General features: G+C 36.2%; 1 pseudogene; it reads right to left on the reverse strand.

Moving 5' to 3' along the window:
* Positions 1-6425: 6425 nt before the first annotated feature.
* LOC128104551 (40S ribosomal protein S6-like) lies at positions 6426-10479 on the reverse strand (annotated as a pseudogene).
* Between the last annotated feature and the right edge of the window lie 202 nt (positions 10480-10681).

Below are 10681 nucleotides of genomic sequence, written 5' to 3' on the forward strand. Positions count from 1 at the left end.
TATAATGCCTTTCACTTAAAGAATCAAGCCTGCTGGGCGGTGGTGGCGCACGCCTTTAATCCCAGCACTCGGGAGGCAGAGCCAGGCGGATCTCTGTGAGTTCGAGGCCAGCCTGGGCTACCAAGTGAGTTCCAGGAGAGGCGCAAAGCTACACAGAGAAACCCTGTCTCGAAAAACCAAAAAAAAAAAAAAAAAAAAAAAAAAAAGAATCAAGCCATATCTGTTCATTCATTTTCAGAATATAGTTGGACTCTATCTTTTCCATTGTATAATTCCTGCCCTGTAAAGAAACTGCCACATAAATATATTGGCATGTCATTGTTGCTAGTCAAGTGACTTGAGCAGGGTAAAACTTGAGGCACATGCGCCTTGGTGCCTGATAGAGCAGAGGTGATGAGCAGGTGAGTAGGTTGGAAGGCAGACTCAATATCACACATTGTTTTACGGAAGGATTCTAATAAAGCAACCCAACTTGAATCCACAGCTAATAGTTTTTAATGTTGTTATTTGTGGCTTATCATAGGGTTAGCATTTAATATCTAGAAATTAATTCAAGCCTAAAGTCTGCCAAATCTTATGGAATATTTCTTTCCTATGAGAAAAAAAAAGGTTATCTTATGAATGTGCATCTCTGGGTATGTCTATCTCAGATACTTAATTTGTATGTATGACTTCTAATAAACACATTCTTTATTTCATGGGTTCTAGCTATAATTATTTTATTCTTCTTTCATACAATTCATCCTGATTATAGTTTTCCCTCCCTCCACTCCTCCCAACTGTTGGACTTCCCTTTCCTACAGATCCACTCCTCCTCCATTTCCCTTCAGAAAAGAGCAGGCCTCCTAGGGCTATCAACCAAATACAGCAGAACAAGTTAACAATAAGACACAATTAAGACATATACAAAAAACATGGCCCTGACTTTTCATACATGAGGCAACAATAAACATTTAGCATCCATAATTTAATCCAATTCTAAAAATATAAATTCTGTATTTTTAACAGTCTCTTTAGAGGTTTTAAAAATGGGAATATTCAGAATTCAAAAAAATTTTTCTTCATTGATTATTCGATTTGGTTTTCTCAGGTATGTTTACACAGAAAGGGATTAATGTTGTTTGCTGTTATCACCAGCTTCCAATCATGTTAAAAACTTCCTACTAAACATCCTACTAAGAATATCATGACCCAGCACTCGGGAGGCAGAGCCAGGCGGATCTCTGTGAGTTCGAGGCCAGCCTGGGCTACCAAGTGAGTTCCAGGAGAGGCGCAAAGCTACACAGAGAAACCCTGTCTCGAAAAACCAAAAAAAAAAAAAAAAAAAAAAAGAATATCATGAAATATAGTTGTAAAATATACTTGTAAACTAATACATCATATATATATATATATCATTTATATATATATATATAAAACATGCACACATGTGTGTATATGTGTGTTGAGAATATTGCTACATGACCCATCTGTACCCGAATGATGAATCCTCAAGGTGACTTGACTCCCGACACAGCATGACTTTTTCTGATGGGTTAAGGAAATTGTCTGTGATGCTTTCTTATGAGCTTATGTCTTGAATTGATTTTGTTTCTCACCTCCCCAAAACCTGTCACCCTTACCAGACCTTCTGTTCCCTCTTCTAGTCTCAGGTCAACATTTCGATGCATTTGTTTTCTTTTTAATTCCATATATGAAAGAGAATATATATGTGCTTATCTTTCTGTACCTATCTTATCTTGAGATAATATCTTTCAGTTCTCTCCATTCTGCTGTAAATGGCAGCATTTCATCTACTTTGTAGGTGACTATTACTCCTCTGTTTATGCATATGAATAATACTTTATTGCTTAATTTGTTGATGTACATCTTGGATGATTTGTTATCTTCACTGTCATGAATAGTACCCCAGTAATTGTGGGCCTTCAGATAGTTTCTCTTAGACCTACTAGCTTCATTTGTTTTGGATAAGTTAAGCGGTGAGATAACTAGATAATGCAATGATTCATTTTGTTTGTTGGTTGAGGAACTTCCAAACTGCTTTCCATAATAATTACGCTAGTTTACATTCACAAAGAATGAATGTGGACTTCTTCTTTTACCATCCTAGGTAGCATTTGATGTTCACTGTTTTTGTAGTAGTAGCCATTGGAAACTGGGCAAGATGTTATGTCAGTGAAGTTTTTATTTGCATATTTTTCATGATTTATGATATGGAAATTTTAAAAATATTTATTATTCACTTACATCTTACGATAAATGTTCTTTAAGATTATTTTTCCCACATTAACTGTGAAGCAATAGCTGAGGAGCCCCCATGGTACTGGACTAGGCCCTCTGGATAAGTGAGACAGTTGTTTAGCTTGAACTGTTTAGCAGGCCCCCAGGCAGTGAGACCAGGACCTGTCCTTAGTGTGTGAGCTGGTTTTTTGGAACTTAGTACCTATGCTGAGACACTTTGCTCAGCCTTGGTGCAGGGAGGAGGGACTTGGACCTGCCTCAACTGAATGTACCAGGCTCTGTTGACTCCCCAGGAGTCACCTTGCCTTGGAGGAGGTGGGAATGGGGAGTGGGTTGGGGAGGAAGGCTGGGGAGTGGGAGGTGGGAGGACAGGGAAACCATGGTTGATATGTAAAATGAATAGAAAATCTCTTAATTAAAAGAAGATTATTTTTTCCATTTTAATTAGATTACTTGTATTTTTGTTGTTGAGTTTTGGGTTTTTTTGTTTTTGTTGTTGCTCTTTTTATACTCTGAAACTTGGGTCTCTGACAGATGATAATGTTTTCTCCTGCCCTATAGATTGGTTCTTTATTCTAAAACAGAAGTTTGAACATCTTCATTCCTTTAGTATTATGATATTATCTAAAGTACAATTAAGATAGGCAGTTGGGATTCTCATTATTTCTTCAGTGATTATTTTTTCTTTGTATTGCCAACAAACAGAAATAAGTAACATGCACTTTAAATATATATGCATATATACTATTTAGATATATATTAAATTAATACTGATACTTCAAATTTAAATTTGATTATTCATTTTTACTTAAGTTCACTATTTCTTACTTATTTCTATCAAGACATAGTATTTTATCAAGATACATACATAATAAGCATTTATTTGTCTCACCAATTTATGCATTAGATATAATGCAACTTCTAGTATATCATTTTTATATATGGTCTTCTAGGAAATGATTAAATTAATGGTTATTCTTCTAACTCTTCCTACAGGACAAGAGGGAATATGTCATTGGTGTTTTCCTAGGAGAACTTAACCCTTGGTTGCTACCTCTGGTCTCATCTGTAAGCCCTGGTGACTTTGGACCTGTGAGATGGAAAAGGCAGGCCTTGTCCCCAGGTAACTCTTACTACAATGTTATCATTGTTTACTAACTATACTCTTCCTATTCTTCCAACTGCATGTTATAATTATTCTGCCTCATTTTGTGTATCAGCTGGTTAACTTGTTACCATTTTTATGGTTAAATCTACAAAAGGAAAAAAACTCAAATGTAGTGAAACATTAACAGCAGATTCTAATTGCTTTGCACAGGCAACAAGTAGAGAGAGACTGGCCTTGATATTTATTAGAAAAATTTCAAGCACAAATTACTGCACTTAGTGTGATGAATTCTATATTAGGTCAGACATAGGAAGAAGTAGGATGTTCTGTTAAGCTTATGTTAGCTATAATAGTGAAACGATGATATGTTTCTTAAAATATGAACTAAATGTTTCCTGCAATTAATTCTCAACCCATGGCTTTATTTCCTCAATGCAATATACATCAGAATTGACGAAGCTAGGCAAGATGTTCTATTAAGCTACCCCAGGGCCATTATTTTGATGTTAGGATGGCTTTTCTTTTTGGGTGGTTTTGAATTAGCAATTATACAACCAAGGATAATGATTGCTGTTTAATCTTAGGGGCCATCATTATGAAATTAACAATCTGTTTCACTGCTTTGCTGTTGAACACTCTGCTAAACTTCTTGAGGGAGAAAATAAAATCATAGTGTGCGCAGTACTTTCTTGTCTTCAACATTCTATTTTCTCTTCATGATAAAGAATAAGTGCATTGGCATAACCTCACTCAATTTTGACTTTCTGGTAATTACACATTTAGTACTGAACTAAGAATGTTCTTTAGTATTCTTTCATTATGTATGACTTTCCTCATGAGACTCTGGAAACCTGGAGTATCACATGACTACTATAGGATATGGGAAAATAACAGTAGGTAGATAGTCTTCTTGTTGCCACTGATGTTTCTTTTGACCTTATTTTATGAAGTAGAATTGAGCTCTAGATTTTTCTTTGCAGAAGAATGATGGAAGCAGGTTGACTAACTGTATAGGTAAGCTGAACTATTTTAAATATTTACATTGGTAATGTAGATAAAAACTATTGTTCTTCATGACACCAAAACAGAAATACCCACTATTTCAAAATTAGTAGAACACATTATCTGTCTAGTCCTAAGTAACACCAGAAGTTCTTCAAAATACTGATTTGCTACCCAAAAGACCATAACTTAAAATTAACTCAAAATAATTATCTAGAAGTGGCACTAGAATAGTGAGGGTACCATACAATGGAAATGCAAATAGGAAATATTTTCTTTTAGTAGAGGATCAAAATATGTCTAAATGGAATTCTCATTTTGGAATTTAGGACAGACACCTGTAAAGTGAGAGTCTTCTCAGTTGCCTGATGATGTAATCTCAATACCAAGGAAAGGTACCTCTTTCTGGGAATGACCAATTTTGGAAAATTTTATCTCATTTAAATAAACATTGTAAACTATTCTTTGTTTCATTCATTTAAAATAATATATTAATCAGCTGGATTTAATCACCTTATAATGTACACACATATACAATAAAATCTCACACTGTACCATGACTAGAAACAATTATTATTTGCCAATTAAATTAAAAAATAAGTATGTAATAATAAAGAGTAGGAATAAGAAGAAAGTATCCTTCCTGCTCAGGTTTGTGTCATTCTTAGGAATTGAAAGAAAATTTGGTATGAGGATATAACTAATCCATTTTATTAGAAATGTGAAATAATTATTCAACTTTTCTTTCTTCTGCATGGACACATTTGATGATTTAAATAAAGAAAAATCTTCCTTCAAATAGTTCAGAAGATTGTGGTTAGAGTTCACATGACTGATGGGAAAGTTGGTGATGCTGCATGGTGCTTGGAGGTGAAGATACAGCTGTGGCACCATGTAAAGCAGATCAGTTTATGGTCTTTAGAGTACAAGTATGGAGTATGTGATAAGAATGAGGATATGTGATTTTTTTTCTGTACACCAATTTTAGATGAGTTAGAGCTATGGAATCTGTTCATGTCAGCAGAAACAGAAAAAACACATTATTGTCCAGTGAATGAAAGCATGGAACCCTGGAAAAGAAAGGCAATGTGATCTGTTAGGACAATCCAGAAAATAAAATTGCACTTATATTGAATCAAAAAAATCTCGTGAATTAATTTAATAAAATACATTGGGATAATTCATAAGTCATACATCGGAAGCTATAAAACACCGAAGACAGAAATTAAAGAAGATTGAAATAAGCCAAAAGACATTTTATGTACACATCTCAGAATAATTAACATTGCCAACATGTCCATACTATCTTGTATGACCTACCATGTTTCTTCAACATTTATAACAACCTCAATGACATATTTTTCCACAGAAATAGAAAAAATAGTTCTAAAATACTTATGAACACTCAAGAGCACCCCAAAGCCTAAGCTTTCTTGTGTGAAATGAGCCAAGCTGGACATGATGGTGTCTGATCTCAAACTCTACAAGGTTCTGTGGAAATCCAAGCATAATGGGCCTAGGACAAAACAAGCTCAGGTCAATGAATCATTACAGACCCAGAAATAAACATACTTGTTTACATACTTCCAACACACAGTGGCATAGGATATACACCCCCATTCCAATAGAGAGGAAGTGGACAAGAGCAAGGACACATTTGATGAGGGGTTACAATTCAGGGACTGTCTCAACTCTCAGAAAGGACTTTATAGTTTTAGAAAGGGTTAATAGTGTGACAGACTATGGAGACTTTTAAAATTAGTTAAATGAATTTTGCATTGTGATATGGCCATGCAACTATGGGGGCCATGGAGTAGAACATATTCATTTGAATAAAAACATCTTTCTTACAGATTCATGTACTTGAACACTTGGACTTTCTTAGGGAAGCTGCAGGGAGGTGCAGGTTTTTTTTAATTTTTAAAAATTTTTAAACTTTTTTAAAATTATTTAAAATTTTCTATTCATTTTACATACCAACCACAGATCCCCCCTCTCCTCTCTTTTCCCACCCCCCAGCCTTTCTCCCCAATGTACTCCCATTCCCACCTCCCCCAAGGCAAGGCCTTCCATAGGGAGGTGCAGTTTTGCTAAAGGAAGTACATCAATGGGACAGGCGTTGAGAGTTCATGGCCCTGTCATGATTCCAGTTCACTCTCTGCTTTCTGTATGTGGATGGACATGTGATTTCTAAGCTTCTGGATCCTGCTACTATGACTGCTACTTGCTGCCATACATCCCTGCTATGATGGACTCTTTTATCCCTTGAATCATTGTAGTCAAACTAAACTCTTTCTTTTCGAAGTTACTTTTGTTCATGGTGTTTTGTCACAATAGCAGAATGGTAACTAAGAGAGTAGTTTTTAAGAGAGCAGAGTACATATCATCATACTTGAAACTGTATAACATTATGCCATATGAAATAAGACAGGCACTGAGTGCTGAACAGTATGTAATTTTACTTATTTATTGAATCTAAGAAACAACAAATCAGAAATTAGAAAGCAGAATGATTAATTAAAGGAACTGAAGAGATGGTAAAGTTGGTGAGGATTTTGCTCAAAGAATGTAAAATGTAAGTTCCAGGGGAGAAAGAATTTTAAGGGATTCACTGTGTAGCTTGATGGCTGTTCTTAACCATGGTATGCTGTGTACATGGCAGTGCCAAGTAGAATAGTGAAATTATCTTGATATAGAAAAATGTCCAGTAATGGACATTCTATTTATGTTGATTTATCCATCCTCCTCTTATATAAGCATTAAAATATCTTGTATGCCACAAATATATGTAATTTAAAATTATTAACTAAGGGTTGTATGGTGATATTTTATCCGTGTACCCCAATAAAGCTTGTCTGAGGATCAGAGGAAAAAGCCAGTCACTATAGTAAACATAGAAGTCAGGCAATGGTAGCACACACCTTTAATCCCAGCTTTCTGGAGGCTGAGATCCATCCAGATCTCTGTGAGTTCAAGGCCACACTGGGAACAGAACCAGGCATGGTGGCACATGCCTTTAATTCCAACACTATTTAACCATAAAGGTCTGGAGGTCTGTAAAGACAGATAGGAAGTGACAGAGCTGGGCAGAAAGAGAAAGTGATGTAGCTGGGCAGAGAGAGGAAGTGAGATGGCAGGGCACAGAAAGGATATAGGCATGAGTATACAGGAAGTAGGTCTCTCTGGAGGCTGAGGAGTTGGTGAGGTGAGGTTGGCTGTGGCTTGTCCTATTCCTCTGATCTCTCAGTTTTCACCCCAATATCTGGCTCTGGTTTTTTGTTTGATTTGTTCTTTGTTTTATTAATAAGACCATTTAGCAATTTGTCTTACAGGGTTGCTTAAAAGTTATTTATTTGTAAAGATGGAAAAAGCCAAATGTCAAAAATGTAAACCTCTCTTCTCAGATCTCAGGGAATCCCATGGAGATTGCAAAAGCCAGAGGGGATGGAGGATACCAGAAGAACAAGACCCTGTGAATCCACTAAGCAGAGTGCATATGAGCTCACAGAGACTGAAGCAGCAAGCAGAGGACCTACACGGGTCTGCACCAGGTCTCTGTGTATACATTAGAGCTCGTAACTTAACATTTTTATGGGAATCCCTACTGTGAGAACAAGTGGGTCTCTGACTCTTGTGCCTACTCTTGGGACTCTTTTCCTCGTGTTGGGTTGCTGTGTCCAGCTTCAATATGAATGTTTTTGCTTCATCTTATTATATTTTATTTTTGTCATGTGTTATCTCTCAGAAGACTGTTCTTTTTAAATGAGAGACAGAATGAGAGTGGACCTGGACAGGAGTAGAGGAACTAGGAAGAATAGAGGGAGGGAAAACTGAAACCAGGATATATTGCATAAAAAAATCTATTTTCAATAAAAAGGAAAAAATGTGAAAAATAAAAATAAAACACAGCCCTAGAAAAAAAGTAGCCAATTTTCATACATAACCAGACTACACAGATATTAGGTCCAAATTACCATAGTTTGTAACTGTTTGGGTTTTTGGGGATGAGTTAAGAGTGAAGGCTTGAAGTTTACTCATGGTGAATGATATACTAGTATTTGAGGTTCAACTGGATGAGAGCTACAAAAGGTTTTTAAAAAGTAAGATTGAGGGCTGGAGTGATGGTTCAGAGGTTAAGAGCACTGATTGCTCTTCCAGAGGTCCTGAGTTCAATTCCCAGGAACCACATAGTGACTCACAACGATCTGTAATGAGATCTGGTGTCCTCTTCTGGCCTGCAGTCATATATGCTGTATACATAATAAATAAATAAATCTAAAAAAAAGAAAAAAAAGTAAGATTGAAATTTGTGCAGACATTGATGTAATTTTTTTTTGGATGTCTTATTTGGGGACAGGCAGTGTGTTTGAGGGACAGATATGTTTCTTCTTTCAGCAGATTTAAACTATTCATGAAATATTGGATTCAAGAACTAACATTCTCCAAGGAGGCAAATGCCAATATTTGGATTTGAAAGTGGGACAAGAAATATCAAACTTTTATCCTTCTGGAAGTTTCTTCAGTCATCCTAAAATAATCTCTGTTTGTGGGCTGAAACTAGGTAAATATTCTTTAAACAGAGAACAAAGTTGCAATTCACAGTTAAACATTAAAAAAAAATCCCACCACAGAAACAGTAAAAATACAATTAAAATGACAGTAAAGAGATTTTTGTAAATACAGTGTGTGTGTGTGTGTGTGTGTGTGTGTGTGTGTGTGTGTGTGTGTGTGTGTATTTGAATCTTTCACAGCTGGACATGAAATTGGTTTGTGTTTAACCAAGAAATATTGATGGGGCCAGAGAAGAAAAAAAGAGACTGAGAGAACTGTGTCTTCACACATGAGCTGTCTAACATACAGTACCTGCCAAGCCCATGGATATGTTCAAGAAATGTCTGACAGGAGGATGATGTAATCAGAAATCACAGCCCATTTTTTTTTCAAATCCAATGGTTCATTTGTTACTCTGAACAACTTGCTTTTATCTAGACCCAGAAGTAGAAGCAAGGAGAGCCTATATGTCTTTTGGCCATTGGTTCCTCATGTTTTTCTTTGGCTTCCTTCACTCTTTTTGCCAAAAGTTTACCATATTCTGAAGCCTCTTTCTTGTTTTTCTTAGTGCATTGTTTATTTAAGAGAAATGTGGGCATTTATGTTGCAGGATAGTGAAATAAGGTGATGCTGAATGATGGAGCTTTAGTCCCAGGTTGCTTACCTTCTTTGTTTAAGGGATTTCTGACAACATATTGACTGACATTATCTTCTTTAGCGAGACTGAAAGATGTGAGGATTCTGAGAGCTCTTTTGGGAGCCAACTGCCAGTACACAGTAGTATCTTTCAGTCTAGGAATGTTCATCCACAATGTGTCCCCACGCCGACTTGCAATTTCTCTCTCCATTTCTCGTTGATCTATAACAAGACTGTCCCTTACTCACCAGCTGGCATCCTCTGCTGTGGATCATGACATCTTGCTTCATGGGAAAACCTTGTTTATTGTTTCCACAACTGATTCAGGCCACACAACCCTTCCACTTTTCACCCAGAGCACCAGCAGCAACTTCTGTGGACATGTGCTTCTCATAAGAAGTACCAAGTTAACATGTATTGTTCACTTCAAAAAGATTCTGACAGTGTCTGGGAAGGAGATATTTAGCTTCATCTTGATGCAGCCAATCACCTAGGAAACATGACAAAAAGAAAAAAAAGCCATGGGACTGTTTTTAAATGAAAAAAGAATAGTCTTGGCAATTACATGTTAATGCTTTTCTCTTCTTGTCTGTACTAGGAAGAGGGGCATCCTTTGCTTCACCTTCTTACTGTCTGTGAAGTCTGTACTCAACATCATCTATGCCAGACAAGTCTTTTTCTTATGATAGGCATTATTTATTACAAATACCTTTTGTTATTTAAATTCATTCATTTCCTTGATTCACTGGCTCTAGGATGGATAGTGTGTTCACAACCTGAGGGCAGACATGATCTCTAAAACTATTTGCCTTTCTGGTTTTAGAGTGATGATACTTTAGGCAAAGAAGTTTATCTGAAATTTTATTTGAACCTGTTTGGTTTCTTTAAACACATAGTTCAGGTACTAAGAAGTTGTAGAGAATGCTTAGCCTCTTTGTCAGAAATGTCGCAAAGTTCATAGCACGTTTGCCACAGCATTACTTGAAAACATTGAGCTTGGAGATCAGCTGTATTCTTATCAAATAAAGGCTGAAGTTTAAAAGCATAAAAATGTGCTGCTTGGGTTTTCTTACTGTGTGTAAGCTACATGCTGTCTATTCCATCATATGATTCCAATTCAGCTAAATGCCGATTTCTGGCTT

Source organism: Peromyscus californicus, unplaced genomic scaffold (genome assembly GCF_007827085.1).
Source record: "Peromyscus californicus insignis strain IS unplaced genomic scaffold, ASM782708v3 Scaffold_11__1_contigs__length_118956290, whole genome shotgun sequence".
Lineage (NCBI taxonomy): Eukaryota > Metazoa > Chordata > Mammalia > Rodentia > Cricetidae > Peromyscus > Peromyscus californicus.